Genomic DNA, 7,881 nt, shown 5'->3' with positions numbered 1-7,881 from the left:
GCCCACTTTAGTTGCTCTAAAATGGCATATGGTACGGGCTTCCTGTTGTCTCAAAGATAGTTCTCGATTTCCCCCTCTTCTTCCTATGCCGATTTTTTTGAGGCCAATGAATTGAATTCCATTTTTGTCATCCATTTGATGGTTCAGTTGCCAATGGGCTGCAAGTGGAAGTAGGGAGTCTTGACTCCCTATTGATGAGAGATGTTCTCTTATTCGTATCCTTAGTTCACGGATGGTGCTACCCACATATATCTTATTACAAATACAAATAATTGCGTATACTACAAACTTGGATTTGCAATTGATGTTCTCTTTAATCATGGCAGATATACCGAAAATGTCTGTAAATTTCGTGGCGAAAGCATGTGCATGTTTGCACATTGTACAGCATCCACATTTTCTAAACCCAAGACTGGATGTTTGTAGCCAAGTGTGTATTGGAGGTTGATCTTCTTCTGGTAGCATAGAAGGACTGATAGTTGATTTGATTGTTCTGGCTCTTCTATAGATCATTGTTGGGGAATTGTCAATGTATTTACAGATGTGCTCATCTAGTTTCAGAAGATGCCAATTTTTTCGTAGTATTGATCGTAAGGTCCCATTATTTGCACAAAAAGTGGTGATGAATTTTACAGTGTCTGGTCTTTTAATTGATCCTGGACGTGTGAATTCAAGAGTTGAATCTCTAGTAGTCTTGTGGGCTTTGTCGGAGGCTGCTTGTATGAATCTTGTTTTATATCCTCGTGCTTTAAATCTGTTGTGTAACGTTTCGCATTCTTGTTCAAATATTTGTGAGTCGGTACAATTGCGTAGGGCTCGAATGAACTCGCCTTTAGGAATGTTATTCTTCACAGGATCAAAATGACAGCTTGTAGCAAAAAGGGTTGAATTAACCTCTGTCTGTTTGCGATATGTTTTTGTTAGTAACTTGTTTTCTTGAACATAAATGGTGAGGTCTAAAAAGTTAATTTCTGTTCCACTGGACGTACCAGTAAAGACTATTCCAAAGGAATTACAGTTTGATCTCCTCATAAATTCATTCAATTCTTCCGGTGTTCCTTTCCATATTAATAGGACGTCATCTATAAAGCGTGACCACATCACCACGTTTTCATTGAACATTGTATCCATGTAGATATGTATATCTTCAAACATTCCCATGAATAGGTTAGCGATAGCTGGGGCAAATTTTACTCCCATCGCTACTCCTCTTTTTTGTCGATAGTACTGGTCATTGAAAAGGAAAATGTTGTTGGTTAAGGTTAAGGATAGCATTTCTTTTAACATTTCTACAAAATGATAATGAGAGGCGGAGTCGTCTCTAAACGTGTATTGTAGCGTTATCATTGCTGCCTCATGTTCAATCGAGGTGTACAGCGCCTTGACATCCCAAGTTGCTAATAGATAATCAGGTTTCCATTCGATTTTACTAATTTTCTTGATTGTGTCTGTAGAGTCTTTTAGGTAGGCCTGAATTTTCGATACCCTGGGTCTAAGTATATGATCTAGATATTCTGCAATTCTTTCAGTGACCCAACCAATCCCATTGACAATAGGTCTACCTTCCGGTATTGTTTGGTAAGGTTTATGAATCTTAGGTAAAAAGTAGATTATAGGTGTAATCGGTTGTTTGATCCAAATCCATGCCTTTTCTTGATCAGTTAATAAACCTTTCCTGTACCATGATTGAATTTGTTCTTCTACTTCAGTTTGTATATTTGGTCGGGGATTAGTTGCTAGTAATTCATAGCAACCTGGTGTACTGAGATGGTTAATGGCCATTGACAGGTAATCCGATCTATTCATAATTACTACATTTCCGCCTTTATCGGCTTCTTTAATTACAATATTTTTGTTGTTTTTAAATTTCTTCATAGCTTGTTGTTCAAGACGACTTAAGTTATTTTTCCAGATTCCTTTTTGGGTCAGATCGCTTAGTCTCTTTCTGTTGATAAATTTTGCCTTATCAAGATCATCTGTCACAGCTTTATAGAACGCATCAATCGTATTTTCAGGACTTAATTGTGGAGTAAATTTAGATTGAGGTTTCATTTCTTCTTTGATGAGGCTGATAGGCTTAATTTTCAGTTCTTGTAGTGTTTGATGTATTGAATAAGAGGATGGTTCTTGAAAAGACCTGATTGCAAAGATATTTTCCAAATTTTGAATAGTTATATCACTCTTAATCGGTGATGGTTCCTGAGGTCTTCGTTCTGATACTAGAGTTTCAAAATATTTTTTTAATTTTAGTTTTCGTACAAATCGAAAGAGATCTATATGTACTTCCGTAGTGTCATAGACATGTGTAGGGGCAAAGGACAGTCCTTTGTTTAACAATGAGGTTTCTTCTTTACTCAAATTTAAACTTGAGAGATTAAGTACTAAATTTGTTATTTGTTGCGGCGCGCTGCTTCTCTGGTATTTGCTCGTGTTTGTCTTCTGTTTTCGTTTGTTTCGCTTGTGTTGGCTAGGTTTCCCCCGCCTTCCTCTTCGCCTGGTATAAATGAATTCTTGTTCGGTTGGGCCGGTAGTTGAAAACGGACTTGTTTAGTGAAGTTTGCATTTCGAGTTCCTTTCTTATATCTGCGTATCTGATTGAGGAAGCCTTGTTGTTTGGTAGTTACTTGTTCTGAAATATTGGCTTCTTGATCTTTTTCAGGATCTGATTCAACATCAGAGCTGCCTGATGAAGTATTTGGTGTACTGCTTTTTGAGAGCGGTTTGGTGAATTGATTGTATTTGTCTTGAAACGTGTATACACGATCGTCGCGGTAATCTCTTTCATCTCTCAAATATTTTCTAAGTTTACGAATTTTGATTTCTTCTTGGTAATCGCTGAGTATTTCATACATTTTTCCAAAATTTCGTTCTTTTGTTGCTTCCAAAGCTTGTGTGTTTGCTATCTCTTTTTTCAAATTTTCAATTGTTTCAGTAGCTCTCTTGTGTTCACGTGTGGCATGTTCCACGAGCAATTCTATCATAGTTTTAGAGCTATGGTTCAAATTTCCTTCCTAAAGGTCCGCTAGGTCCTTGTCATCATCTTTGGTAAAGTCTGGAAATATCAAAATTCGTAGTCCTCTAGGGATTTGATTATTGGTTAGATAGTTCTGCAAAGATATAATTTCCCAATATTTGTCAATTTCTTTCCTCGAGGCTCTTTCCAGTTTCACAAATTGGGACCTTAGGTCCTCTTTCTTGGGGTTAAGATTCTTGAACGCATGTAAAGTGCTTCCTCTAGGCGCAAATAATTTGTTTGCATCTTCTTCACGGTTTTTTAAATATTGTGCCATTGTGTACTAGGCACAATTTCTGTATCAATTAACAAGCGTACTAGGACTGTTGATATATTTTCAAAATAGTACAGTAGTGGGGGGTATTTTGGAATATCAACCATCAATGTCCTGCGCTAGATAAGCAGAGGTGGCAGCTGAACAGTGGAGTAACGAAGTGATAGACCCCCTACTCCGGTAAGTATAAGTAAGTATATAGGGCTCAGGAGGAACCCTGCTCCACTTTAGATCAAGCGCCATACAATAAAGACAGTACAAGAGATTATCAGATTTTCATGAGGTATATTTTCACAGACGGTTGCCCTATAGAGACACGTGTTTCGGCGAATCACTCGCCTTTTTCAATCAGGGCTGATTAGTGAGACAGAGATCAAAAGGAGGGGAAACGGGGAGGATTGTTAGGAGTAATAAAGAAAACATCAAAAAAGGGGAGAAAAAGCAAAAGGAACAAATCATTAGATTTTATATGTATGCAAATTATATTTGTATCAGTATCTTTAAAATACGGAGAAGTTGCTTACCTAATTGGTGAAAGATAAAGTTCACTTATTCAAATGGTAAATTTCATGGGATCAATCCCGCCTGTTAAAGAATTATACCCAATCGTGAGCATACTCATTTGGCATATTAGCTAAACGTTGGTCTGTTGTTAGCGAGCACTGTGCACCAAAAGAATAATTTCAAAATGCGTTGTACATTATTTTATCATGTTATTTGGTTCAAAAACTAAACGTACTCAGTAGTCAAACTTGGCTAATCAATAGTAAGGGAATGTTATTTTCCTTACAACGCGTAGTACACGTGCATTTCGTGTCATACTGTTTATGGTGCACTAAAGCGCAGGCACGAATACATTTGGAAAGCAAATTAGTGTCACAGTGAAGGGTTTATGGCTTACCTCACAAGAGGTGGTCTCCTTCACAAGCGTCGGCGTCTGGAAGCGAGCACAGACGCCGCGCTTTGCATCGGTAATAAAACTAACGTCGCCATAGTGACCGCAGTCCTTCTACCCTTTCGGATATTAGTCGAAAAGCAGAGCGCCATCTTGTAGATGTGTCAAAGTTACGGGTTTTGCTTTTTGTGCGAATAGAGTCGGAAAATATCCAATATGTAAATAAGTAATTATGTTTGCGAGACCTTTCTCCATGTTAATGGAGAGGTTTTTTGTGTTGAATAGCATTCAGAAAATGAAATTGCAATAGTATTTGCATTCATTTTAGATTATAGACATAAAGCTCGAGCATCAATAGAGTTACCGTAGATAAAAACCTGTTACTAATAGGTTTTATGTTATATGTGAGGTGTTAAATTTTCACTTGTATATTAATGTATATATATCGAAGCAGCAAGCAAAAAGAGACTATTTGTGGTGTTAAATAGTAGGGACAAGTTGCAATCAAATAGATATTCAGTATTAAGGTCATCAAAAATATCTAAACTTCAATTCAAAAATTTCATTCAAAGAAACATAAGTTTCATTAGTTCAAAGAAAAACTCCCATCTCATTGTCCGAGTTCAGGCCCACTTTAGTTGCTCTAAAATGGCATATGGTACGGGCTTCCTGTTGTCTCAAAGATAGTTCTCGATTTCCCCCTCTTCTTCCTATGCCGATTTTTTTGAGGCCAATGAATTGAATTCCATTTTTGTCATCCATTTGATGGTTCAGTTGCCAATGGGCTGCAAGTGGAAGTAGGGAGTCTTGACTCCCTATTGATGAGAGATGTTCTCTTATTCGTATCCTTAGTTCACGGATGGTGCTACCCACATATATCTTATTACAAATACAAATAATTGCGTATACTACAAACTTGGATTTGCAATTGATGTTCTCTTTAATCATGGCAGATATACCGAAAATGTCTGTAAATTTCGTGGCGAAAGCATGTGCATGTTTGCACATTGTACAGCATCCACATTTTCTAAACCCAAGACTGGATGTTTGTAGCCAAGTGTGTATTGGAGGTTGATCTTCTTCTGGTAGCATAGAAGGACTGATAGTTGATTTGATTGTTCTGGCTCTTCTATAGATCATTGTTGGGGAATTGTCAATGTATTTACAGATGTGCTCATCTAGTTTCAGAAGATGCCAATTTTTTCGTAGTATTGATCGTAAGGTCCCATTATTTGCACAAAAAGTGGTGATGAATTTTACAGTGTCTGGTCTTTTAATTGATCCTGGACGTGTGAATTCAAGAGTTGAATCTCTAGTAGTCTTGTGGGCTTTGTCGGAGGCTGCTTGTATGAATCTTGTTTTATATCCTCGTGCTTTAAATCTGTTGTGTAACGTTTCGCATTCTTGTTCAAATATTTGTGAGTCGGTACAATTGCGTAGGGCTCGAATGAACTCGCCTTTAGGAATGTTATTCTTCACAGGATCAAAATGACAGCTTGTAGCAAAAAGGGTTGAATTAACCTCTGTCTGTTTGCGATATGTTTTTGTTAGTAACTTGTTTTCTTGAACATAAATGGTGAGGTCTAAAAAGTTAATTTCTGTTCCACTGGACGTACCAGTAAAGACTATTCCAAAGGAATTACAGTTTGATCTCCTCATAAATTCATTCAATTCTTCCGGTGTTCCTTTCCATATTAATAGGACGTCATCTATAAAGCGTGACCACATCACCACGTTTTCATTGAACATTGTATCCGTGTAGATATGTATATCTTCAAACATTCCCATGAATAGGTTAGCGATAGCTGGGGCAAATTTTACTCCCATCGCTACTCCTCTTTTTTGTCGATAGTACTGGTCATTGAAAAGGAAAATGTTGTTGGTTAAGGTTAAGGATAGCATTTCTTTTAACATTTCTACAAAATGATAATGAGAGGCGGAGTCGTCTCTAAACGTGTATTGTAGCGTTATCATTGCTGCCTCATGTTCAATCGAGGTGTACAGCGCCTTGACATCCCAAGTTGCTAATAGATAATCAGGTTTCCATTCGATTTTACTAATTTTCTTGATTGTGTCTGTAGAGTCTTTTAGGTAGGCCTGAATTTTCGATACCCTGGGTCTAAGTATATGATCTAGATATTCTGCAGTTCTTTCAGTGACCCAACCAATCCCATTGACAATAGGTCTACCTTCCGGTATTGTTTGGTAAGGTTTATGAATCTTAGGTAAAAAGTAGATTATAGGTGTAATCGGTTGTTTGATCCAAATCCATGCCTTTTCTTGATCAGTTAATAAACCTTTCCTGTACCATGATTGAATTTGTTCTTCTACTTCAGTTTGTATATTTGGTCGGGGATTAGTTGCTAGTAATTCATAGCAACCTGGTGTACTGAGATGGTTAATGGCCATTGACAGGTAATCCGATCTATTCATAATTACTACATTTCCGCCTTTATCGGCTTCTTTAATTACAATATTTTTGTTGTTTTTAAATTTCTTCATAGCTTGTTGTTCAAGACGACTTAAGTTATTTTTCCAGATTCCTTTTTGGGTCAGATCGCTTAGTCTCTTTCTGTTGATAAATTTTGCCTTATCAAGATCATCTGTCACAGCTTTATAGAACGCATCAATCGTATTTTCAGGACTTAATTGTGGAGTAAATTTAGATTGAGGTTTCATTTCTTCTTTGATGAGGCTGATAGGCTTAATTTTCAGTTCTTGTAGTGTTTGATGTATTGAATAAGAGGATGGTTCTTGAAAAGACCTGATTGCAAAGATATTTTCCAAATTTTGAATAGTTATATCACTCTTAATCGGTGATGGTTCCTGAGGTCTTCGTTCTGATACTAGAGTTTCAAAATATTTTTTTAATTTTAGTTTTCGTACAAATCGAAAGAGATCTATATGTACTTCCGTAGTGTCATAGACATGTGTAGGGGCAAAGGACAGTCCTTTGTTTAACAATGAGGTTTCTTCTTTACTCAAATTTAAACTTGAGAGATTAAGTACTAAATTTGTTATTTGTTGCGGCGCGCTGCTTCTCTGGTATTTGCTCGTGTTTGTCTTCTGTTTTCGTTTGTTTCGCTTGTGTTGGCTAGGTTTCCCCCGCCTTCCTCTTCGCCTTTTCGGTATATCTGCCATGATTAAAGAGAACATCAATTGCAAATCCAAGTTTGTAGTATACGCAATTATTTGTATTTGTAATAAGATATATGTGGGTAGCACCATCCGTGAACTAAGGATACGAATAAGAGAACATCTCTCATCAATAGGGAGTCAAGACTCCCTACTTCCACTTGCAGCCCATTGGCAACTGAACCATCAAATGGATGACAAAAATGGAATTCAATTCATTGGCCTCAAAAAAATCGGCATAGGAAGAAGAGGGGGAAATCGAGAACTATCTTTGAGACAACAGGAAGCCCGTACCATATGCCATTTTAGAGCAACTGAAGTGGGCCTGAACTCGGACAATGAGATGGGAGTTTTTCTTTGAACTAATGAAACTTATGTTTCTTTGAATGAAATTTTTGAATTGAAGTTTAGATATTTTTGATGACCTTAATACTGAATATCTATTTGATTGCAACTTGTCCCTACTATTTAACACCACAAATAGTCTCTTTTTGCTTGCTGCTTCGATATATATACATTAATATACAAGTGAAAATTTAACACCTCACATATAACATAAAACCT

Source organism: Ambystoma mexicanum, chromosome 4q (assembly GCF_040938575.1).
Source record: "Ambystoma mexicanum isolate Mex_15411 chromosome 4q, UKY_AmexF1_1, whole genome shotgun sequence".
NCBI classification, from domain to species: domain Eukaryota; kingdom Metazoa; phylum Chordata; class Amphibia; order Caudata; family Ambystomatidae; genus Ambystoma; species Ambystoma mexicanum.
The sequence above is the reverse complement of the archived record's forward strand: the minus strand, read 5'-3'. Positions refer to the sequence as shown.